Consider the following 24,391-nt stretch of genomic DNA (forward strand, 5'->3'; position numbering starts at 1 on the left):
GCGCATTTGTTTCATGGAAAGTTTATTTGAAATCCGGTATTAAAACCCATATGTGAAGTGATGGGTAGAATGCATTGAATAGTGTGTCGATTGTTGAATATGTAAGGTGAGTTTCAATGTTATTTGAAATGATGGTGACAGTATGAGATGTCATATCAGAATGCATGAAATCAATTGGGCAGTGGTGTGAATTTGCTGAAGCACATTCTTTTATTCGAATTAAAATCCAGCCATCTGTGAATGGAATTATTGGATTGAGTAGTGTTTGATTTTACTTTTGCATCAAGTTAGAAGTTCAGATTGTATTGAGTTTGGAAATGGCATGAAGATTGTTGAATTGAGCACATGATTAAATGAGAAGCCTTGGGGGTTTTAAAATAAAATAATGAAACTGACGGTTGTTAAAAGTCTTTATAAGACTTGTATAAGGGGTTTTTAATGCTATTGAAACTTTTGAAAAAGGAGATGGTTGGGTTGTGGGTTTTGAACCATTTATTAAAGATAGCTTCCGCGAATTTAAGTTTTTTGAGTTTGCCAAGAAATGAAAGATAAGTTTCTGCATATTAGTTGAGATTGCAGTGGGGAAAAATTGCCGTGTATTGAAGTTGAATTGGGTAATTGTTTGAGGCGCATGTGTTTATATACAATGTAGGTAAAGATTCTGGGGTTTGCAGGCCCTGCCTGCGTCAATATGTTGTGCATCTCTTCTTCCAGATTGTCTCCAAGGATCTCAATATCTCCTTGGTTGCTCAAGACTTATTCTGCTTCCGGATTCGATGAAACCGGTGGATCGACTTCTTGGTGGTAAGGCATGAGGTCAATGTCTTTTTCTAACTATGGTTGTTCCATCTCCGTATCCATCTGCTCAAGTACTCGTTCAATCTCTTGAGCGAAGTCCTGCTCTTACGACTGCTTAACCTGTCTTCTTGGTGCCAGCTGCTCGGATGAGTCTACTACCTGTATGGGCATAGTTTAATCAATTTGTGCATATTGTGCCCCCTTCTGTGTTTGTCCTTGTTGCACTTCCTTCTCCTGTCTACGCAACTCTTGTTCTTTCCGGAGTTGCTCCTTCAAATCTTGCAACTCCTTCACTGTTTCATCCATCATTTGTTTATCTCTCTACCTTTGCGCATTCCTCTTGTTGTGTTGTCGCCTCTTCGCCTCTATATCCAAAGTTGCTTTCTCCACAAGTGGGTCTTCTCTGAACTTCCAGCTTTGTTCTGCCTTTGTGCTGTCAACAATCTTTCTCTTGCCTTTGTCACGTGCAGGTATGTTACCGTCTGTTGTTGTTGTTGATGGTGCTCTCCTAGATGCTACTTCGCGTTGCTTTGCTAACCATTCCACAGCGATGCCGACCGGTTCATTGGGCCTGGAGAAGCTGTGACAGTATCTCCATAGGTCTTCCTCAGCGTAATGACACGCCCCATGGATCCAAGGAAATTTCACTATCGCGCAATGATCCTTCACAAAGCAATGTAGGTCGTATCGATTGAAGCTTCTGGTGCCGAAAGTAAATATTTTGAACTCTTATTTCTCGACATCCACATGCTTGAGATTTTGTATCTCGTACAAACCAATCCACAACGAAAGAGTGGACTAGAGTGACTTCTTCTTCCGATGCAGTTTAGCGAACAGTCTTGCCGAGATGTAGTATGATACTTCTTGTATGACGAGCTTTTCCATGGAAAACTTCGGTAAAACATTCAAAGGCTTCTCCGCACAATACATTTGTATGCAGGTGCCGAAAGGTGAGGCATACCAATCTTCTATGTCGATCAATGCCTCCATTACTACCTTCGACATGCAAGGTTGATCCTGCTCAAATATAATCTTGTACACCAGGGTGACAAAATGGTCTGACAACTATGTGATAACTCCGTGAAAGCTGCATTTGGAAAACAGTCTGCAATAAGTGTTTATAGAGGTTTTCGCTAATGTCCATGCCCATTTCAAGCCCAGGAACTGTTGATAGGCACAGATTGCATTCAGGATGTATGCGAACATGTAGATTTCTACTTGCTGACCTTTGTGCGGCTGCTGAGCTCCTGTTCCCTGTTCCTTCAGCCTATGAGCCAACATGTCAGAACAATTGCATGCTTTGCCTTCACTGGCCAGTTGGTCCAACGCGATCACCCAACTCAGCGGGAAGGTCTCCGTGCTCTCTTGGTCATACAAGCGGCATGCAAAGGTGACCAAGTACTGATATGCCTTCCGCAGTATCTTCGTCTTGCAAGTCTGGTTGGGTGTCAATCTGAACTTAGCTAGCTCCTTCATCCAGTTCTTCAAGATATCCCTGGAGTTTGCATTGTTGCTAGGTATGCTGAAGGGTGTCTCCATGGTGATCACTGGCTTCGGCAAGTGGCACATCTGCTAATAGTCTTGTGCCCTGAAGGTAGCAATATCTGTCTTGTTGACACTGCTTAACACCATCGTCCCGCAATCAGTGTGCGAGATGATCCAATTATCATGTTCGCGCATGGAAACGCAGGACACCTGCATGCAATCCGGTACAAGCCGAACTTGTGAATGTTCACATAGACTTTGCGGTCTTCAAGTTCTTCCTCAAATGTGTCTGAGAATGCATCATTGATATCCTGCCATTTCAGTTTGATGTCTTTGTCTACGATCAGCTTGGTGTCTTCGTAAATCGGCAAGCTCATAGACACTTGCTTAACTGCTTCTCCAGTTGCGCTTCCATAGGTTTCCTTTGACCCTGCTCTCTTAGAGGCCATTGAACCTGAACCAATGATAGACGGACGAACACCTGCTATACCTGGAGACATGTCGACATGCATGGCAATAAATCTGTCAGTTAAAAACAAAAAAAACTTGAGGACTGCCATGCAACATACCCAGGAGATTGATGGCAAGGATTGTGCAATTTTCACTGGGAGGCCGGGGCACTGACTGCCGAACTGCGCAAAAGGCAGTCCGAACTGTTGGGAGGTTAGTTGACTACTGGAATTGTGCAATGCGCAAACCAGACTGACCTGCTAGGTGTTGAGATTGTGCAATGCACAATTTCCGTTGGCAAGTCATGCAGGGCCAGGGACTGCATTGCGCAATTTTCTAGGCCAGTAGAAATTGCCTCTCAGAATTGTGCAAAGCAAGTCTAGAGGACACTGTCTGGCGAAATTTGCACATTTTCTGAGGGGAAGGTAGAGCCTTCCCTCTCAAAAATGTGCAATGTTGTCCGGGCAAGGCAGAGTCCGGGCCAAGGTTGCCCAGACTCGCCGACGGGCGACTGAAAACATATGAAGATCTGAATGCATGGCGAAACTGAGTGTAAGCAGGAGTGAATGATCATGCATGCAAACAATGAATGCAAGATTCAAAAAACGGGAAAACATGCATGTGTGTGAAACAAGCCGCTGAATCGGTGATCGTCCGTGCAAAACAGTGTAATGCATGCAACAATAGTGAGATGCAAATGAAAATTAAAATTGTGCTTGTACAGGCTAACATGCATGCAAACGATAACAAGCGTTCTCATAAATAAAGAAGCCAACACTCACACAAGCCAAAACACAAAAAGTTACAGAAATGCTGCAAAAGACAAGTAAAGCGAAGTTACTCAAAAATAGCTGAGTTGGACGTGCCGAAGACTCCTGGATGTGTCGTGGGATGTCAGAGCTCTAAGATCAATATGAAAAATGACCTCTGAAGCATTGAATAAATAAGTTTGAGGCTTATGACGCGCATGCCACAAATCTAGGAAAAAGAGACACTTGGAGGAAAGTTTCTAAAACGATCTTTGCATGTAACCTCCAGCTGCTAAAAATAGATCCCTAAAATCTAGGGATGCTTTTTGCATGTTGATTTTTTCTATTTCGGGAAAAGCAACCCATGCATGCAAATCAAGTTTGTTGGGTCCTGGGTGGAACCGATCAACCTGAAGGCACATGAAACAATCTTGAGCAAAAATTAAGCAAAATCATCGCCATAATAAATTGTGTAGAATTGAATGGAAAACCTTGGAGAAACCATATATATATATATATATATGGTTTCTCCAAGGTTTTCCATTCAATTCTACACAATTATATATATATATATATATCCACCATTTTCCCCTCTTTGCAAACTAAATCTATGTTCTCCCTCCATATAAAATCAACAATCGAAACAACAAAAAAGAGGCCCCAATTTTGCCTTTAAATTTAGAGTGAAACATCATCTTTTGTTGATTACTCTGAATAGCTTAGGAAAATTTTGGCTTAAGTTGTCAATTGGATTTATCTCAAGTGGTTAGGAGGAAAAATTGATATCCTTCCCATTTAGGTTCAATTCCCACAAGTAGCATGTTAAGCTCATATCGAGTATATTGTTGTATAGGTTTCAAGCCTTGTTGTTGAACAGCCAGCCTTGAGCCCTGAAGTATATATTATCCTTGCCTATAGGCTTGAGGTTGGGATGCTTTGTTACATGGAAAAAAATAGCAATATTCAGCCTATTTTTCAGCCCAGAACTTGTTTGTGGAGAGCGACTTGTCATCCAAGTGAGACACTTCAATATCAAGGAAGCATGTGTTAAATAAATGTCATCTCCCATTCAAACGTTGTGGTCAAGTCTTGGATTAACCAAAGCTAGACAGCACTTCCCAAGATTAAACACACATGGCTTTATGAAAACCTTTGGAAGGAGGTTACAATTTTCCATGGCTTTAGATTTTTCTTCCATTCAATAAAATATCTAAGATTGAAAATTGCTCAAAGCGATAAAACGTTCTTTGATAAACTACATCCTACCATTTTCAAATAATTTTCTTCTTTGCATGCTCCAAAGTAGGCACTTGAGTCTGATAGTATGATGAATCCATAACCAGATGACATTTAGTAAAACCTTTACCATCAGCAGAAAGAATTACATAACCTGCTTACTGCTGAACAATGATTTTGAAACTACCCAAATCTGACTACATAGGAAATATAGCAAAGATTTTAAAAGAACATCTACCAAAGAAAATGCATGTGCACTACGACAAACATTGAAACGAGAAGAAACTGCTTATAAGACCACCAAAGGAATTCAACATCCAATACTATTTTCCATATATTGGGAACTTTTAGTTTCTATAAATAAGAAATATGCATGCAAATGCCATCAATAAAAATATATATGCGAACTGACAAGATATATATATATATATATATACAGACAATTTTCCAATTACTCTTTCTATCAATCAAATTATCATTTAACTTCATTGATCATGAAAAGATAGAACAGGTGGGGCCTGAGTCACTGTTAGGAAACAAAGTGCACCCATTTGTAGGTAGATTAGTATATTTTCCATTTCCAAAATGAGAAGACAATATGCCACATAAGTTGAACAAATTTGATATGCAGCCAAATCTCAACTTAAGGAATTTAATCAACCAATCTGCGAAATTATAATGCTATTTTGTTGAACGTGAATACTTCACGTTAATCAAGAAATTGAGCATCGCCACTTGGAATGGATAAATATCCACCCCTGGCATATTGAAAAGGTGTGACCCTTTTGACATGTTCCATTTCGCTTGCATTCATGGCCAAAAATGCTTCCTTTCCAATACCATTAAAGCGCAATGTCCATGTATACGGAAATTACTTTCTTGTCATTTGAAATGGGATCAGATGTTGCACCCTTGTCCATGCAAAATAGATTTGCATGCTTCACAATCAATAATCTAGTAATTGCATTAGTACTCTGAAGCATAATCTACTATCATCACCCCAGCTGATAGAAGCGACTGAAAAATAAATTGAATGGTGGATGGAAAACATAAATTACAGCAGAATACCGAATTTGGCATCAATTACCTCGCACAACTCCTGTAACAATCACCATTGATTTGGAGAGGAACCAGAAGTACACACCAATTGCAATAATGACTAATAGTGCCAGAAAATATTTGGGTGGAGCATGAATAAAATGCACTGGACGACTGTGCAACAATTTTTGCTCAGATTTTCTTCTCAGAATAGTTGATTGCTTCACCTTCTCCACTATAAATGAAATACCATTCCATCTCCTCTCGCTTGTGGATGGTTTGCTGCTTTCGCCCTGTGAGCATTTAAAAGAGAATTGACTTATGATATTACTAGTTATGTTATAGTTCTAAAGTACTCAAGGTAGTGTAGAAAACCACAAAACCAGTATGAACCCCCCAGTCTAAATGGAACAAACTTCAGTCACATCCCACATAGCATAGGTTTACTTAAAAGAGAATTTCCACAACAGTGATCATCTAGAGAAGGAAGAATTGGAATGAATGTCAGAACAACTTCAATATTCTGGATGAACCATGTAAAATAAACATTTGTAATGTCTATCATGCAACAGGCAAAAGCATTAATATATTTTACTGCACTTGAACATTTTAACCCTACAAGGCTGATGACAAGGCCAAACAATGTGCTTGACAGCGTAAAGGGCCTCACATTTGTCCAATCCACTATTGCTCACCTTTAAAGAGATGCATTGCAAAAAGACTTAAAAAGAACTTTAAGAAAATAGAAAGGCAAATAAATGACAAAGAATCTTGCACAGAACACTGCCAACAAAATGACACAGGGGAAGAGGAGCACTGAAGTTAATGGAGCTGAAGAGTTGGGGATAACTAGACTTCCAGTTGCACCCAGCAAGGCATTCTTCCTATAAAGTCCTTCACAGGGTTAGAAAAAGGGGTTCTTTTAAAACAAAATCGGAGTTTGGAATCCGTAAAGCTCTAGAGAGCTAAAAATCCATTGTAAGCCTGCAATCACTGAGAAATTAAGACTGGTTAACGGCATTCAATTCTGGAGTTTTTGCTTCAGGTTTTCTCCAGGGTAACTATGTTGTAACTTGTCTTATGGTGTTGAATTGGTGTGTGGCTGTATTCTATGTATACTATTTGAGTTCTGGTGTTGAATCATTGCTGGATTCAATTAATTAATTGTATGTTGGGTCAAGCATATGCCTAAGCATTGAATTGTATGTTACACACCACAAAGTGTATGATTTGCCACAGCTCAAATTTCCTCAAATCGAGGTGCCAGTTTACAATTACAGCACCCTTACTAATCGCTGAATTCTCTGGTTTGAAAGATGTGCTTTGTATATGTCAGTGATAATCAATTGCAATTGTCCAACTGACAAGCTACAGCAGACACCATCACTGGTATATCCCATGTCAATACCCACAGCCCAATCTCTCAATTGCCTTGATTGCTGCATGGGAAATTGAGCACTCCAATTGTGAGTTGCTTGTATGCTGGTGCTTTGCGTAAGCATATGCTACAGCCAGCATATCATCTGAAGATCAAATGCCGGTGCTTTGTGAAATTATATGCTACAGCCCACAGATTTTTAGGCTCTGTGTAGACTCCTCGTACAGCACAAAACTATCTCACGCCCTCAATTCAAGAATCAAAGCACAGTGATTGCACTTACAGCTATTTCTGTATGAGATTCTAAAATTACACATTAAATATTAAATGGCTATCATGTCTCTGTCGCATTGTGGATCTTTTTTATTACCTGGCAACATGATGAGTGAGCAAATTGTTGGGAATAGAGTGCTGGGTGTGAATATGTTAATAGTTGGCATGCAGAAGTTGACTGGCATTGGAATTGGATTTGGACCTGTCCAGATTATAAGTCAAGGCCACAACACTGCACTCTATGATGATCATGTAGTGTTTCACCTGCAGCCATCCTCAAATGTATATATATATATAACTGTATTGAGTTGAATCTCTGTTGAATTGCAGAGATATGGTTGAAGGGATGCTGGGCATGCTCATTTATATTGTGTAGTGTGTTGTTAATCGGTACAACCAAACTGTAGGGGCAGAATTGGTCATGCTGAGCATTGGCCTTGGCACCAAAAGCAACCAAGCAAGCAATGAAACCTAATCTGAACAGAGATTGAGAAGCTTGAACTCAGCTTGACAGAGAATAGCAGAGACATTACACTTTCATTCCACATTGATGATCCATGTTGGGGAGATAGGCAAGCCATTGGCCTACTATTTACGCATCAATTATCTGCTGAGACATATGCAGGGAAGATGCAACAGAATCTTTATAATGTGCAGCAGACTTTAAAGTTTAATTATTTATTTTTCCTTTTCTAAGTTTGTAACAGTAGCATATGGTTTGGCGGATGCCCTTTCTTTTCTTTTCTTTTTTCCTTTTTTCTTTTTATTTATAGTCTATGGCAATATAATGAACTTGGGCACCTGTCCATGGGGAAATGCACCCCACTCTAATACCAATTGCTATGAACCAAATAATTCACAATCCATCTTGCATACAAAGCACAATTGCATAATCATATAGATAGAAATATATATTCATATCGAATGAGAATAAAATATTGATGATTGCAATGAATCAATGGCTTCGGCTTATATAGCCCAAATGCAGTGGGTCATAGTAAATGGACGTGACCTTTAGGGTAGCTAACTAATCATAATTCTAATAGTAATACTAATTATCTAAACCAGGTTCATTACAAAGGCACTTGCAACAAGAAAAGTATGAAGAAGATAGCTCCCTGCAGGATCAAACAGAAGCTTAGAGACAACGCTCATGACATTTGTTACCGATCAGTTTGCTGGGTAATGTGATGGGTTCATAAGGTTCCATGGATGTCATGTTTTCCATGTTCAGGGTACTAAGATGGGAGTCTTTAAATTACCCTCTGTTATGGAAATTGAACTATTACAAGGCAGGTAGTGCAAGCAGTGATTGCAGTGTAAGTCCAAGCAATTCTTGCGTAAATAAACAAGAAGTCTGTTGTAGACCAGCCTCCTCCATCAAACAGTGGCATGCCTGTACCAATAATAGAAGAAGGGTTGAGTCAATTTCCATTACTTGAGAAGGCAGTGGAGGATACAGAACCCTTGATGCAGAGGTTTACCATACTAAGTACGCCCCAACATTTTACTGCCTGTGCTGCAAGTACAAATGATGACAATGGAAAATGCAGAGGAATGGCATTTTGTTTTGGCAGATGGATGTAAAAGAAATCTCCCATCATGGAATGGCAGATAGCTACAGTTGGCCTGCATATTACTTCTGCCCTGAATATACCATGAAATATACACTTAGAACAGCACCTGTGAGATCCAGGCGCGAGTTGCATACAAAAGGATGGTATAAGAGAGAATTGTAATGTGTCTGGATCAAGCTTACTTGGAAGTGGGAGTGGGAGCGGAAGCGGGAGCGGGGAGCGACATTTTCAAAAGCTCCCAGTTTGGGAGTGAATCGGGGCAAATCTTTATATAATATATATTTTTATATATTTTGATGCATATATGTCAACAAAAGCATGTAGAATGATGAATTAGGTATAAAAAACATAAAAACATGCATCGAACCATATAACATCAATCATCTAGAAGTTATAATCTTCATCAACCACATCAACAAGTTAGTAACATGCAACATATAGAGTCTCATGATTCATCAATCTTAAAGTTTCAAGCCTGTTTACACACAAATCTTTAATCAGGCCAAGGCATTTGTGTAACGAATAAAATATATATAAATAATGTAAAATAATGTAAATGATAATAAGCATAAATAATTATTAGTTAATTAGTAATTAGGTTGACGAGGCATGTCTAAATGAGACATGACTCTTCATGAAGAGACACTTGCCTGATATATAAGCAAGCCTCTCATTCTCATTTGAAAATCATTATCATTCTCATTCTTATTCATTTTATTTAATATAATATTTATATCCTTAATGGATAATTTGATATTCCAAGTCTTTTGGAGTAATTAATCTGTAGAAGGAACTTTGTTCGCTTCATTTGGTATCAGAGCAGTTCGGTCCTCTAGGTTGCTTAACCGGTGCACAGAGCTCGTTCTCCTATCCAGGTCCTTGGCTATCGAAATTCGTCAACCTTGTTGCCGTACAATTGAAGCATTTTGCTCAGAATTTGGGAGTTTCTCCTTTTCTCCGTTTTTCTAAGCCTTTGGCCAAACCAAAAAAAAAATAAAAAAATTAACTATATATATATATATATATCAAAACAAATTAATTAAAAAAATTAAAAAAAGAAGGAGAAAAAAGAGTAAAACAAAAAACAAAACGGATACAAAATCTCATACCAAATCTATTTAAAACTTTTTACGTGGAGAAGCCCGTGGTTTTAAAAAAACAACCCATGGTAATTGCCCATGGTATTTTAAAATGTGAAAAACAAAAAAAAACAAAAAAAACAAAAAACAAAAGGATTTACGTTTTACTTTTTACGTGGAGAACATTTTAACAGAGGTTTTAAAAACAACCCATGGTAATAGCCCATGGTATTTTAACATCGTGACCATGTCATATGAAAAGACGTGACCTTTATATTTATTAAGTGGGGTGACATTAAAAAGTTATCAAGGGAGTAGTTAGGTATATAAAAAAGGGACCAATTTATTATTATAATGAAAAAAAAATGAAACTATTATTATTTAAGATAATAAAGTTATTTTGAAAAGGGGTCTTAATATAAAGAAATACATACATCTATAGAGGGCAACAATATAAAGGAGTATTTTTTTTAATAAAAGGGTATTCAAGTTTTTAACAATCCACATTAAAGAAGAATATTGGGAATATATATATATATATATATATAAAGGGAGATAAAATAAGTTATAACCAAAAAAAAAAAATCCATACAAAGTTAAAAAAAGTGAAGAAAAAGAAAAAATATGGAATCCCTGAGTAAGGAACAAAAACAATGAATCACAAGAGATATAGAACAATTAATTTTAATAATTGAGCGACAGGGTGAGAAGAAAAAGAGAATGGATTCCTACTTCCATTCTCTACATCCATCATCACTTCCACAGAATGATGTTATCCAGTGTACCGAGAAAGTGCAGCTAAAAGATCAAGAGAATGACAAAATAGCCAAAATTCAACAAAGTAAAGAAGTGTTAGAATGTGAACATAAAAATCTCGTGGGTATACATTACAAAGAAATAATGGAAAAGGACGAAGAAATTTCTCGTCTCAAGGACCACGTCGAAAAATTACTGGCACAAGTGAAGAAAACTAAAGTCTCAAAGAAAGAACTCAAGCAACATTTATCAAAACAAGAAGAGGAAAATTTACGTTTAAAGAACTTTAATAAAAAATTATTAGAACAAATCAGAGATCTAAAAGATGAAAAACTTAAAATTCAAAACACTGAAAAAATGTTTGATAAATCAAAAACCGAAAAAATTTTATGTCTGAGAAACCATAATCAAAGTCTGCTCAATCAAACTAAGAAACTTAAGAAGGATAAGAAAGCATTAAAAGATAAGTTGGAACAAGTCACTCAAGAAGAAGTATCGAAATCTCCAGCCACAACAGTTCAAGTTGAAAATAAGGGAACGAATACCGATCCAGTTAATATGACAACTCAAGAAGACAAGTTAGTTGAAGCAATGACACACTTAGATGTTGCAGTTCAGACAATGGACATCTCAAGTGAATGTTCCATAACCAATTCAATAACATCCTCACCAGAAGAAAATATAAAAACTCTATATCGGCATCTGAATCACGAGAGTAGACAAATCAACCAAGCTACATATCAGGACCATTCAAACCAAAGACAACAAACTGATGTTCCAGAGAATAAAGACATAACATCAATCTAGTCCTATGATAACAAGTCGTTACAAAATTCCAGTGATCAGAATACTATACAGAAGATTAATCTCCGATGGTTTGATCCCTTCTCAGTGCGACAGTTTTGTTTGTCACTAAGAAGATCATATCAACTTGTATCGATGAGGATGACTATTCTGAGATAGAGACGTTCGAAGCCGAAAAAGAGATCAAGCCTTTTTTCATCAACAAACTTTGAGGACAAAGCTTTTTGAGGAAGAAGGCAATGTAACGAATAAAATATATATATAAATAATGTAAAATAATGTAAATGATAATAAGCATAAATAACTATTAGTTAATTAGTAATTAGGTTGAAGAGGGCATGTCTAAATGAGACATGACTCTTCATGAAGAGACACTTACTTGATATATAAGCAAGCCTCTCATTCTCATTTGAAAATCATTATCATTCTCATTCTTATTCATTTTATTTAATATAATATTTATATCCTTAATGAATAATTTGATATTCCAAGTCTTTTGGAGTAATTAATCTGTAGAAGGAACTTTGTTCGCTTCGATTTGACTTGGCTAGAATCAAAGGAAAAAAGGTCCTTGTAGGGTATGGTGATATCTTAGTTTAATCTCTCCATGATTGCTTTAGGCATTAGGTTGTGGGATGCCCCTGAATCTAACATAGCATTATGTAAAATCTTATCATGAACATTTAAGCTAATGTAGAATGGAGGGATACCCCCTTGTTGATGTTTGTCATTTACTTCTGGACCAAAAAATAACTCAGAATGATCATCATTAAGGTTTACAGCATCTTCTCCATCACCTATGTTTAGTGTTTCAGTGATTTGTGTTCTGTATGATTCATTTTTTACCAGCCCTGTCAAAGGAACTGATATTTTCAATTTGGCTATCTTAGTCTTAATGTTAAATGGCAATTGAGTTTTGCCTGTTTGTATTAGATCTTCCTTAGCAGTTGTGGTTTGTGTAGTTTTATCTTCTTTTTCAGTATTTGGCAATTTAGTTTGTGTACCAGCAGTTTTGTTTTGAAATTCTCTTAACTGGAATGGCTTGAGTAACAGTTTCAGTTTGAGTTTGAGTTGAAGTTATACCTACAATTTTTGGGGTGGAAGTCTCTTGAGTTCCTCTAGGGAGAATTTGTAGAAATTTGGTGACAGGAGCTTCTATTATCTTTTTAGTTTGGATTTGGATTGATTTCTTAGTGGGGATTTCATTATTCTTTTTGCTTCTAAGGCTATACTATTTGTGGACTTCATAAATCACAGATTCATAGCCTTGTTTGTAGTCAAAGGACTCCCCAGATTCTAATTTCAATTGTTGTAACATGTACATTTCCTGTTCTTCCTGAGTAAGAAAAACAACATCTTCATTTTTAATTCCTAATAGATTTATCTAGGTATCCTCCTCTTCTTCATGGTTTTGTGAACCCTCAACATAGTTCTCCTGGAAAGGAGGTCTAATCTGCTGATCTGGTATAGCATTTTTTCCAGTGTTAGGATTCTTCCTAAAGTTGGGGTTTCTTATTGGGGGTGGCTGTTGATTTTCCCACTGAGTTTTTCTTTCCATGTTTTCTAATCTATCCATTATCCTTTCTACACTTTTGGCTAGACTATCTATTTTACCATCTGAAGTGGAGGTTTCCTCTTTAATGACAACTCTTTTCTCATTTCTCATCCTAGCTTTCTTAGCTAATAAATTTGCTTCTACACTAACAACATTACTTTGCATCTGTTCTAATGTTTTAGGGTTTCTTTCCCTCAATTGGTAAGACATATCAGTGTCAAAACCATCAGGAAATTTGATTAATGCTAGGTCTGGTGGAGGTTTAATATTAGCAAGGATTGCATTGTAGATACTGTTGAACCTAGTACAATAGTCTTGAATAGACTCATTAGGAGCTCTTCTAATGTTGTCATATTCAAATAATATTTGCAGAGGGTTTTTCTTTCTTTCTCATCTATCAATGAACAATCTACAAAATGCAGTTAAATCTGCAATATGATTAGCATGTAAACCTTTGAACCATTTTTTAACATCCCTTGTCAATGTTTGGGCAAATAACCTCATTTGGACATCAGACTCATCAATCTCATGTAATTCAAAATAGTTAGGCATTTTATTCACATGTTGTTGGGTGGTATACTGACCAGTAGCATCAAATAAAAAGATTTTGCTTTGGTAATCTTGGGGCATGGCATGTAGTTGAGCTGGTAAAACCAAAGGTGCATATCTGTCTACGATGGTTGAGATTTTGGTTTGACTATGGGGCAAAGTAGTGGTACTTGAAAAAGGACTTGAAATGGCTGTAGATGAACTAGATGAACTTGAGATTTTGGTTGGAGAGGAAGCTGAGGTATGAATGGTTTAGGGGAATGAACTGTAGTGGATATTATATGTGAAGTAGTAGTAAATGAAGTTGTATTTACAGTTTCTGAAGACTTTGTAGATAGTTCAAAGGCAGCAGCAGTGAGGGCAGCGAATTCAATTGATTGTTGAAGATAGGCATCGTCTATATGGCTTATCTAGGTTGAGGTTAAAGTTTCTAGTTTATCAAAAGTATCCAAAACAAGTTGATCTAAATCAGGATGTATAGGCACCTTTTTTGACTCAATGAATTGAATAAAATTAGGGTCTATTACAGTTTCATGAATTGAATTTTCTGATTTGGTTCTAAACAATGAAAGCTCAACTGATAGATCAAACTGAATATCCTCTAAACTTGATAATTTCTTGGGGAGTGAATTTTCTTTAACTAACTAACTGGCTACTACTTCCTTGAGTTGCTACCTTTTTTTATTTCCTTAAAATTTTGTCAGGGTCATCAACTATTGTAGCAGGGTTTGGATCTGGATTTGCCCTGGTATAGTGTGTTCTCCTGGAAGCCAGAATTTTAAGTTTTTTAATTGTTTTATGAAACTTCTTAACAACTCTAAAATGACCTTAAGGTGCAAAAGGTAAGATTTAAAATTTCCTTAAAGTTTTATGACACTGAGGATCGAAGTTCCCCGGTGTGGTTGCCAATATGTTATCACTCCAAAATTTCTCTAGAGTTGTTGTGAAAGAAATGATAGAGGTAACCACAAACCTACTTTGGAGATTAAGATCTAGTCTTCCTAATGCTCAGAGAGGGCTCTCTCTTTATGATTTAACTTTGTTTAGTTAATTGATTTTAGGCTAGTTATGGTTGTACTTGGGTTTTGATTTTAATTTGGTGGTGGGATCACTTAGATGGATAGAGGGATGTCCTTTACCATTGGGCTATGGGGTCAAATATCAAGCAAACAGGACTGGATTAAGTTCTAAAGATAGTGTTTACAGGGCAAGGTAGCTGAGTAAATTTAGATCTTAAGGCTAGATGGTGAAGTGGTTTTCAATCGGATCCAAGGAGCAATTAAGGGTTCCTTAAACCGGATAATGAAGGAAGTGAAAGAGGTCAATCGGGATGGGAGAGCAATTAAGGATTCTCAGATCCGGATATCAAAAGAAAAAGATTAAAATGATTAACTGTTCAAGACAGAGTGTACTTAAACAAATTCTGAAATAAATTTCCAGTGAATTCATTCAATTTAGATAACATGCAAGTTTGTGAAATACATAAGAAAATAACAATTTGACAAAAGAAAATACTTCACTGAAGTAGCTCAACACATGAATCATGTAATGCAATCTCTTTATTACTCAGTCTACTCTGCTGACTTGAAAATTTTGGTATAATGAACCCTCAAGTTACAGATCAATACAACTATAGAAATGTCTAGCAATCCACCCTTTATACTTCGAATTATGAAGTATTTATACAAAAATAGTTTACAAAATATCCCAAACTGTCTTGGGAATTAATCTAGGAAAAAGAAATATCTTCATGCAAGAAGATAGAGACAGATATTCAACTGATGTAAGTTGTCCCTGTTTATTTGGCTGTGTTGTCTTTATGCTTTGATCTTTTGTTGTTTATTCTCCTTTGATGTTGGTCTTCTACGTTGGCTGCTCTTTTTACTTTTCCCTTCCAACTGATACACTTTCACCTGATACTCTTTCATCTAGCTGATCTGTCACTTTTCTTTCACTGTGTTGTTTTCACTTTTACTGTGCATTTTTACAGTAAGTCATTTAACTTTTCCCATGTGTCTGCATCTGGTAATTTGATATTTACCATTTTCCTGTAGATTTCATCTGCTTCTGTGTACTTGGCAAAGGTGGGTTTGTTCACAAAAAGGTGTTTTACCTCATGCTGGAGGTAAAATAGGTTCTCAAATGTCTGATACAGAACCTTTCCTATAGGCATCCCCTTCATAGAGGAATTATTGGCTTGATCTCTTGCCACCTCTCTGATTCTCCTATTGTAGTCTTCCTGTGGCATCAATTTATCATTTATCACCAAGGGATTTGGCAGACCTTTCTGCCTTAAAACATCAAACTTTACCATGAACCTGTCTATAGCCAGCTACATGGTTTGGCATTTGTCCTCAAGGTTCATCATCAAATTCCTCTTGGTGAGCACCTTTTTCACCTCTAGTATGGTGCCAGTCCTGTCAGCTATGTCTAGCTCCTGCAATTCATATTTGTTTTTAGAGTTAAGGAAGTGGATTAATCTAGTGGCTTCTTCTAGCATGTCTCCAAGTTCAGCCTTAACTCTTTGAATTGCTTCTATAGCCTCTTTGACTAAATCATTTTGTTCAAAGATGACTTGTATAGATGGCCAAATATCATTGACAGAGTCAATGATATTGGCCCATAGCTGTTCTTTAGCTTGGCCAAGTGGCTCCTTCAATGTTAGCTCTTTCTCTAAGTTCCTTATCCTCTCATTCATCTTGGTTGACTTCTGAATTTCATCTTTGTGCATAATCTGAGCCAGTTTTTTCTCATCCTCTAGACTCCTTAACTGTTCTTTGAGTCTATTTATCTCAAAGGTCTGAATGGACATGTCCTCCATTGCTTTGACCAATTTGCTAGCCTCGTCACTTGGCTAAGCTGTTGCTGTTGTGGAACCTGTTGTTGATGTAGATGTTGTTGCAGCTGGAAGTGTTGTATCCAGTGGTGCTGTGGGGGCCAATGAAGCTGCCAAGGTGGATGGTACTAATGTAGTGACTGTTGGAATGGCAGTGGCAGTGACTGTCTCAAGGCTAGCCTGTTTCAGTTGTATTAAGTTATCCAACTCCTTCTCCATTTCTTTCAATTGATCATTCAATTGAAGAATGAGGTCCATCATCTCCTCCTGCTGAGTTTGACTTTCAAGGACCTCCTTGGTCTGTGGATGCTCTGAATGAGGCAGCTTCAATTGTTTCTTTAAAGCAGCAATATCCTCATTCTTTTTCTTTATTAATTTCTTTGCAGCTTTGACATCATTGGGATTATACCCAAGCTCAATCACCAAGTCTTCCAGTGACTTGATTATGTTGTCCTTGGCCTGTGAGGAGGCCTTTTCCAGCTTGTACTGTGCAGTGATATTATCCAATGAACTTTGAAGTTTGTGCACAATCATAACTTTATTTGTCATGGTGGAATATATCATCTCACCTGCCTGTTTATGAAACTCAATTTGGTCAATGGGGTGAATATCCCTGGCCAAAACTTCAAAATCTGTTTTCTTATAGTCTGCTAATGGTCTTGGCTGCTAGACTGTAGGTTGTACCAATGCCATTTGCATCTTCCCAGTCTTAATTTCATAGGCTGACATTAACCTATTTTGATTGGCAGGTGTTTGTTTGAAGTACTGGGCATAAGTCTTAGCCTTCAATGCCTCATTCCTCAACTTAAATTCCTTAATATCTTTCTCTTTATCCACAGGCTTGCTGGATGAAGAGACTTCAATGCTGAGTTGTTTCTCAATAAGTTGGGTGTTTGAGGTAGAAGGTTGGTGTGTTTCTTCTGAAGCTGCTGGGCCTTTATTCCTTCCAACCATTGTTTCAGTGTCAATGATTTCCACTATGTCAATGGTGTCTTCTTGTTCAGTTACAAGATTAAGCTTGGGCCTCTTCCTGTAACTGATCTCAAATTGGTCATCTGTAGTGTCCATGGCTGAACTAGAACCTTCTTCCCTGGTTCTCTTGACATTTCTATCTTCATTTGTTGGAGTCTGTAGGAGGGGAGTAATAGTCATTTGTTCCTGTAGTTCTGGAACCTACAGAAAGGAACTAGTATCAATCTGCTTTTCCACATCTAATAATGTATTCTCCACATCTACTACAGTTTTGTCCATATCTATCAAAGTGTTTTCCAACCATTTTGACTGGTTGGAAAATCTCTCAATGTTTGGCCTGGGATGATGTATGAAAGGACCCAATTTGACTTTGAGCCTTAGTTTATTTATGACTCCATGAGGGTCATATTGCCACATAAAACTATTCTTGAAATTCATCTGCTGTAAAATCTTATCTGCCTCTAGTCCAGCTTCCCTAGTATTACAAATAAAGGGGCCCAATTGATTTTTCATTTTGAACTGGGTCTTCTTCCTAGCTGATAGGAAATTGACTTCATCAGAGTTTATAATTTGCCTAAAGTATTCTAATGCAAATATCCTCATGGGGAGGTATTTGGGCAATTTATAGGGAGCTAGTTGGCATCCTGTTAAATTATGGTATGTTCAATGCTTAGAGCAGTTTACTTCTTTTCTTCTTATTAGCCACAGATTAGCAATCACATATACATTAAGTAAAGTGTAGATAGAACATTAAACGATCAACAGAAAACAAGCCAAGACAAGAGACACAAGATGTGGCGACTAGCCAGGGAGAAACCCCAATGTGGGGAAACCCTTTGATCAAATCTTCTTTTATCTTCAATAGTTCAGCAGAGAGAAATAGTATAAAATCAGAATTCTGTAATTTTATATCAACAGCAGCAAACCCTATATCAGCAAAGTCAAACTTAGTCAAACGAGTTGAAATTGACCTCCAATATGCTTGGTCAATTTCCGGTCAACTAGCCCTCGAACAGCCTGAAGAAGCAACCCTTGAACAGCCCCAAAAACACAATAAAACTGTTGTTGACTGAATTCAACCTGCTGCCCAAAACTAGGGCAATCAACGCTAGTCAAACCTGTGGACGGATTGCCTCGATTTTCGTGCCAAAATCTACGACCTGCCTAGGAGAGGCAGCCACACCAAAACCGCACCTTTGATGAGTCAACGCTTGGCCAACGCAGGTCAAAGATAACTTCAGCAGCTTTTGCATCCTCCTTTCAATGTCCTCCTTGCCCTAATGCGTCCTCCTTCTTCCCACATGTGAGCTACTCCTTGGATAACCCAAAGCTAAGGAGAGAGAGAGAAGAATGAGTGAGATGAGATGATGAGAAAATGAATCAACCTCTCTTGTATTTATATGATTCACTGGGCATGTGTGCCACACATTTAACCGCTGGCCGACCTTGACAATTTGTTAAGTAAATACAAATAAATTCATATCTCCATAAAAACTTGTCGGGATCGGATGATCTTTAGATCAATCATACACCTCTCGACAAGAGGAATTTAGGAAAAATATCAGCTGCCACAAATGAGGTGACCCACATGGAGTTTGGCCCTAGTTGCCAATTTTAACACTCCCTCTCAACTAGGGAGAACTCCATCTGCAATCCGTCTAACCGTCGCTAATATCCCAGCCATCAAATGCATTGCCCTGCACTGCTTGGCCCTACTATGCTCTGCTTTGCTCGAACTATGAAGAAGAAGAAATGATCGAGGATGTATCATACCATCCTCCACTGACTCGAAGTCAATCTCAGAGTGTGTCATACCACTCTCACTGATCCCAGATCAGTATCATTGATCCCAGATCAATGGAGGTCATCCTAGCATAAGGAGTAGAGTAGATACAACGATGCGTCCATCGATAGTACTACTAATGGTCCCTAACCCCATTTCCCTACTCATTGATCAAATGAGAGGTACTTCCCATGAGTCCCAGACTGCATGGGTAGGATGCCTCGACAGGAGAACTAATCATCCTGTCCACAGGAGAACGAATCATCTTGTCCAACAATCGCCACAGGAGAACTAATCATCCTGGCCCACAAGAGAACTAATCATCCTATTCCACAGTCGCCATGTAGAACTAATCATCCTGGCCCATAGGAGAACTAATCATCCTATCCTATAGTCGCCATGGGGTGTCACAGGGGAAGGTTGAACCTTTCACCCTATACATAGTGCACCACCAGGGGATGGTGAGTTTCCATGTGGTTGCATGTCGCTCCAAGAAGTACCCCGTGCCCCCTTGGAGCTCCCAGAGCTCAATACATCATACTCGACCCTCATAAGAGGGTCTCTGAACGACACCAGGTCGTTCTCAAAAAGTCAAGAATTTGACCTTTCCCAAGGGCTTCGTCAAAATGTCGGCGACCTGTTCATCTGTACCAATATGTTGGAGCCTTATTGCTCCCTGCTACACCATATCCCAAATATAGTGGTACCTGATATTGATATGCTTGGAGCGATCATGAAATACCGGATTCTCTGATAAACGAATCCCGCTCTGGTTTCCACACAGGATCACGGTGGTATCCAATGTAAATCCAAACAACTCACTAAAGAGCTTTCGCAACCAGACCGCCTCACAGGAGGCCATACGCAGCAATGTACTCTACCTCGACAGTGCTCAAAGCCACCAACTTCTGCTTCCTGCACATCCAGGATATCGAGGCAGATCCCAAAGAGAAACAACACCCAGAAGTGCTCTTTCAGTCCACCACACTGCCTACCCAATCAGCATCAGTATATCCAAGTAGTCTCACATCTCCGACAGTGTATCTCAACCCATGCATGATTGTGCCATGAAGATATCTCAACAGATTCTTGGCACCAATCCAATGTGTGTTGTGAGGCTCAACCATATGTTGACTCAACGTGTTGACTGCAAAGCATATATCCGGACGAGAGTTTACCAAGAACATCAATGCTCCAACGAGTTGATGATACTCGGTAGCATTTCGTAAAACAGGTCCAGCAGCACTACCGCTTAACTTCTTGAAGTCAATCTCCATTGGGGTAGTCACGGGCTTGCAGTCCACCATACCGAATCTCTCCAATATTTTCACCACGTATTTTCCCTGAGATAGGAAAATCTCCCCTGGTTTTTGCCAGACTTCCAGTCCTAGGAAATAGTGCATCAGTCCTAGGTCTTTCATCTCAAACTCGGAAGCCAACTCCCTCTTACATTTGAGAATGAGAGGGTCTGCACCTGTTAGAAAGAGGTCGTCAACGTACAACACCAGTATGAGAGGTTTGTCATCTTCAACCTTAAAGTAAAGGTTAGGGTCGACTTCACTCCTAGTGAATCCCAGCTTCATCAGGTAGCTATCGATCCTCTCATACCATGCTCAGGGTGCCTGCTTTAGCCCATAGAGGGCTTTCTTCAATCTGCACACGTGAGATTCTCGATCATGAATCTCAAATCCTTCAGGTTGCTCCACATAGACCTCCTCTTTGATCGAACCATGCAAGAACGCAGTCTTGACATCCATCTGATGTAGGTTCCATCCTTGCAAAGCAGCAAGGGCTATGATCGAGCGGATGGTGGTATATCAGGCAACAGGTGCAAATATCTCGTCATAGTCTATACCTTCCTTCTGAGAGAAGCCATGAGCGACAAAACGAGCCTTATACTTTTCCGCACTTCCATCAACTGCATGCTTTGTCTTGTAAAGCCATTTCGAAGTGAGAATTGCATTGTCTTGGGGTCTAGGGACCACATCTCGGACATCGCTTTTCATGATGGACTCATATTCCTCGGTCATAGCATCCTTCCATACTTTATGCTTAACAGCTTCTGCGAATGACGAAGGCTCATTTTGGATGATCGTGCTCATGATGGTCAAGTATCCCTGATACCTGGTCGACTTCTTACTTTCCCGAAAGGTTCCCTGGGTGCAACATGCCCTTCAACATCATCAAATGTCCCCCTTAGCCATGAAGGCCTCTTCCTAGAAGAGGAAGGCTCTTGCGGAGGGGGATCAATAAGATCCATAGGTTCCATAGGTTCTTCCACATCAGGCATCGTCTCATCTTCTTTTTCTTTTGGTTCCCTGGTGTCAGCTTCTTCAATCCCCTTTGAGTAGGAAGATTGTCAACTTTGCTAAGAGCCATATCTTCGTCATAGGTGACATCATGGCTAATCTCGATTTCCCTTTGACCAGCCACATAGATTCTATAGCCCTTAGAGTTTTCGCTATAGCCCACGAAGATTCCTTTCTTTCTAGATGCACCCAATTTATTCCTCTTCTCCTTCGGCACATGAAAATATATCGGACTTCCAAAAATTCTAAAATGAGATACATTAGGTTTCTTACCAGTGAACATCTCTTCGGGAGTCTTGGAACCCAATGCTTGATGAGGGCATCGGTTTTGCACATATACGGCGGTATTCGCAGCTTCGGCCCATAGAAACTTCGGAAGTCTTTGATCGTGAAGCATAGCATAGATAGCTTCCACAATCGTACGATTCTTCCTTTCCGCCACACCATTTTGCTCAGGAGTATATGGTGTTGTAGTCTCCCTCTTAATGCTAGCTTCTTTGCAAAAATCATGGAACTCACTGGATTCATACTCAGTCCCATTATTAGTCCTTAAGATCTTGATTTTCTTTTCGGTTTGATTCTCGATCAAGGCTTTGAAGTGACGAAACCAAGTGAACACTTCATCCTTCTTTTTCAAGAAGTATATCCAAGTCTTGCGAGAATAGTCATCTGTAAAAGTGAGGTAATATAAATATCCTCCCAAGGAGTTCACAGGCATCATACCAAATATGTATGAGTGAACCAACTGCAATATATCGGAGGTCTTGCTTAGGCTTGAGGGGAATGGTCCCCTTTTAAGCTTCCCTTCGGCACATCCCGAACATACACTTTCTTGCTCTACTTGGAACTCGGGCATCCCTATCACCATTTGTCTTGCGTTAGGTAGAGCTTTATAATGAAGGTGAGCAAAACTCTGATGCCATAGTTCGGACTAAAGTGATGTATCACAAGACATGACACCTAGAGGACTTCCTCCGACCTGATATAATGAATCGACTCGAAACCCAAGAGTGAAAGATTCTTTAAAATTCTTTTTCCATACACGTACCTTGCCATCGATGAAGGTTACCTTGTAGCCTTTGTCTTCCATCGTCGAAACGGACACCAAGTTCTTTTTTAGATCAAGTACATATAGGACTTCTTGCAAATGGATTGTATTACCCTAATTCAATTGAAGAGTGACATTCCCTACGCCTTTCATGGGATACTTTGTGTTGTCAACAAGAACAATTTCTAGGTTGGTCTCCTTCTCTATCAGATTAGAGAGAGCTTCTTTGAAACCAGTGAAGTGCCTTGAGGCACCACTATCAATAAGCCAATTTCCCAATGTGTTCGAGGGAGCAGTAGTAGAGAGGGCTGCTGGTAGACAATATTCATCTTGCTTATTGTTAACAACATTAAATTCATACCTGGATTTTCTTGCCTTCTTGAAGGGTTGTCCTCTTCCTTGATTTTCGACATTTCTTTTACCTTTGCCATTGGACCTGCCATTCCTTTGATTGCCTTGAGAGTGATTTTGGTCATCGTCATGGTGTGAGTCCCTTTTATCAAGGCACTCCCTCGCATAGTGGCCCATTTTATTGCAATTGTAACATCGTCCTTTTCTTCCACCCTTCGGTCCAGCCTTTCCTTTGGATTTAGCCCCAGAATTGTTTCTTCTTTTAGCATGAGAAGAAAAGGCAGAGGGATGGCCTTTAAGTGCGGGCATTTCTTGCTCTTCCATCCTTGTCTCTTTTTGAATACATCTAGCCATCAATTCCTCAAATCGTGGGATGACATTATTATTGAGAAGAGTAGTCCTGAATATATACCATTCAGGTGGAAATCCTCCAAGAGTTGTGATAGTCATTTCCCTGTTAAGAACTACTTCCCCAATAGATAGGAGATCATTCTTGGTCTCGGTGATCCTTAAGAAATATGCTTGCATACTCTCATCTTTGCCCTTCTTAATTTCCTTTAGCTTATTTCTAAGGAACAAAACTTGATTTGCATCATTAACTTTAAATAAACTCATCAGTCTATCGTAGATTTCCTTGGAGGTTGTTAGCTCGGAAACATAGGCCACCTGGCGCTTGTCGATAGAGTCTCGGATGATCTTCTTCGCTTTGACTTCTCCCTTGGACCACTTGCTTTTAGCAACAACGGATGCATTTGATGGAGGCGCAACAACATTGCCTCTCACATGATCCAACACTTCCTGATCTTCTAAAGTCAGATCGAGAGACATCTTCCATCCGTGATAGTCAGACTTCTCACAGAGCTTGTCTTCGGCGGGGAAGAGTGTTGAGGACCCCATGAAGTTTTTAGGATAGCCTTGCCAACCTTCTCTTCAGTGATTGCTCTTGCTTGGGCTTTGTCTTCACCTCAGCTCTGATACCATGTTAAATTATGGTATGTTCTATGCTTAGAGCAGTTTACTTCTTTTCTTCTTATTAGCCACAGATTAGCAATCACATATACATTAAGTAAAGTGTAGATAGAACATTAAACGATCAACAGAAAACAAGCCAAGACAAGAGACATAAGATGTGGCGGCTAGCCAGGGACAAACCCTAATGCGAGGAAACCCTTTGATCAAATCTTCTTTTATCTTCTATAGTTCAGCATAGAGAAACAGTACAAAATCAGAATTCTATAATTTTATATCAGCAGCAACAAACCCTAGATCAGCAAAGTCAAACTTGGTCAAACGAGTTGAAATTGACCTCCAATATGCTTGGTCAATTTCCGGTCAACTAGCCCTCGAACAGCCTGAAGAAACAGC

The 24,391-nt window shown here is 38.9% G+C and overlaps 1 protein-coding gene across 2 annotated transcripts in view; it reads right to left on the minus strand.

The window, feature by feature from the left end:
* Nucleotides 1-5,630: 5,630 nt before the first annotated feature.
* LOC149234008 (uncharacterized) overlaps nucleotides 5,631-24,391 on the minus strand; it is a 72,445-nt gene continuing 53,684 nt past the window's right edge. For both annotated transcript variants that reach the window (XM_089371710.1, XM_089371709.1), the window contains exon 4: nucleotides 5,631-6,049. The gene's annotated coding sequence lies outside the window, so the exon portion shown is untranslated. The remainder of the gene's footprint in view (nucleotides 6,050-24,391) is intronic.

This window comes from Pinus tabuliformis, chromosome 8 (genome assembly GCF_031772625.1).
Source record: "Pinus tabuliformis cultivar Carrire ecotype Pingquan chromosome 8, CPIR1, whole genome shotgun sequence".
Lineage (NCBI taxonomy): Eukaryota > Viridiplantae > Streptophyta > Pinopsida > Pinales > Pinaceae > Pinus > Pinus tabuliformis.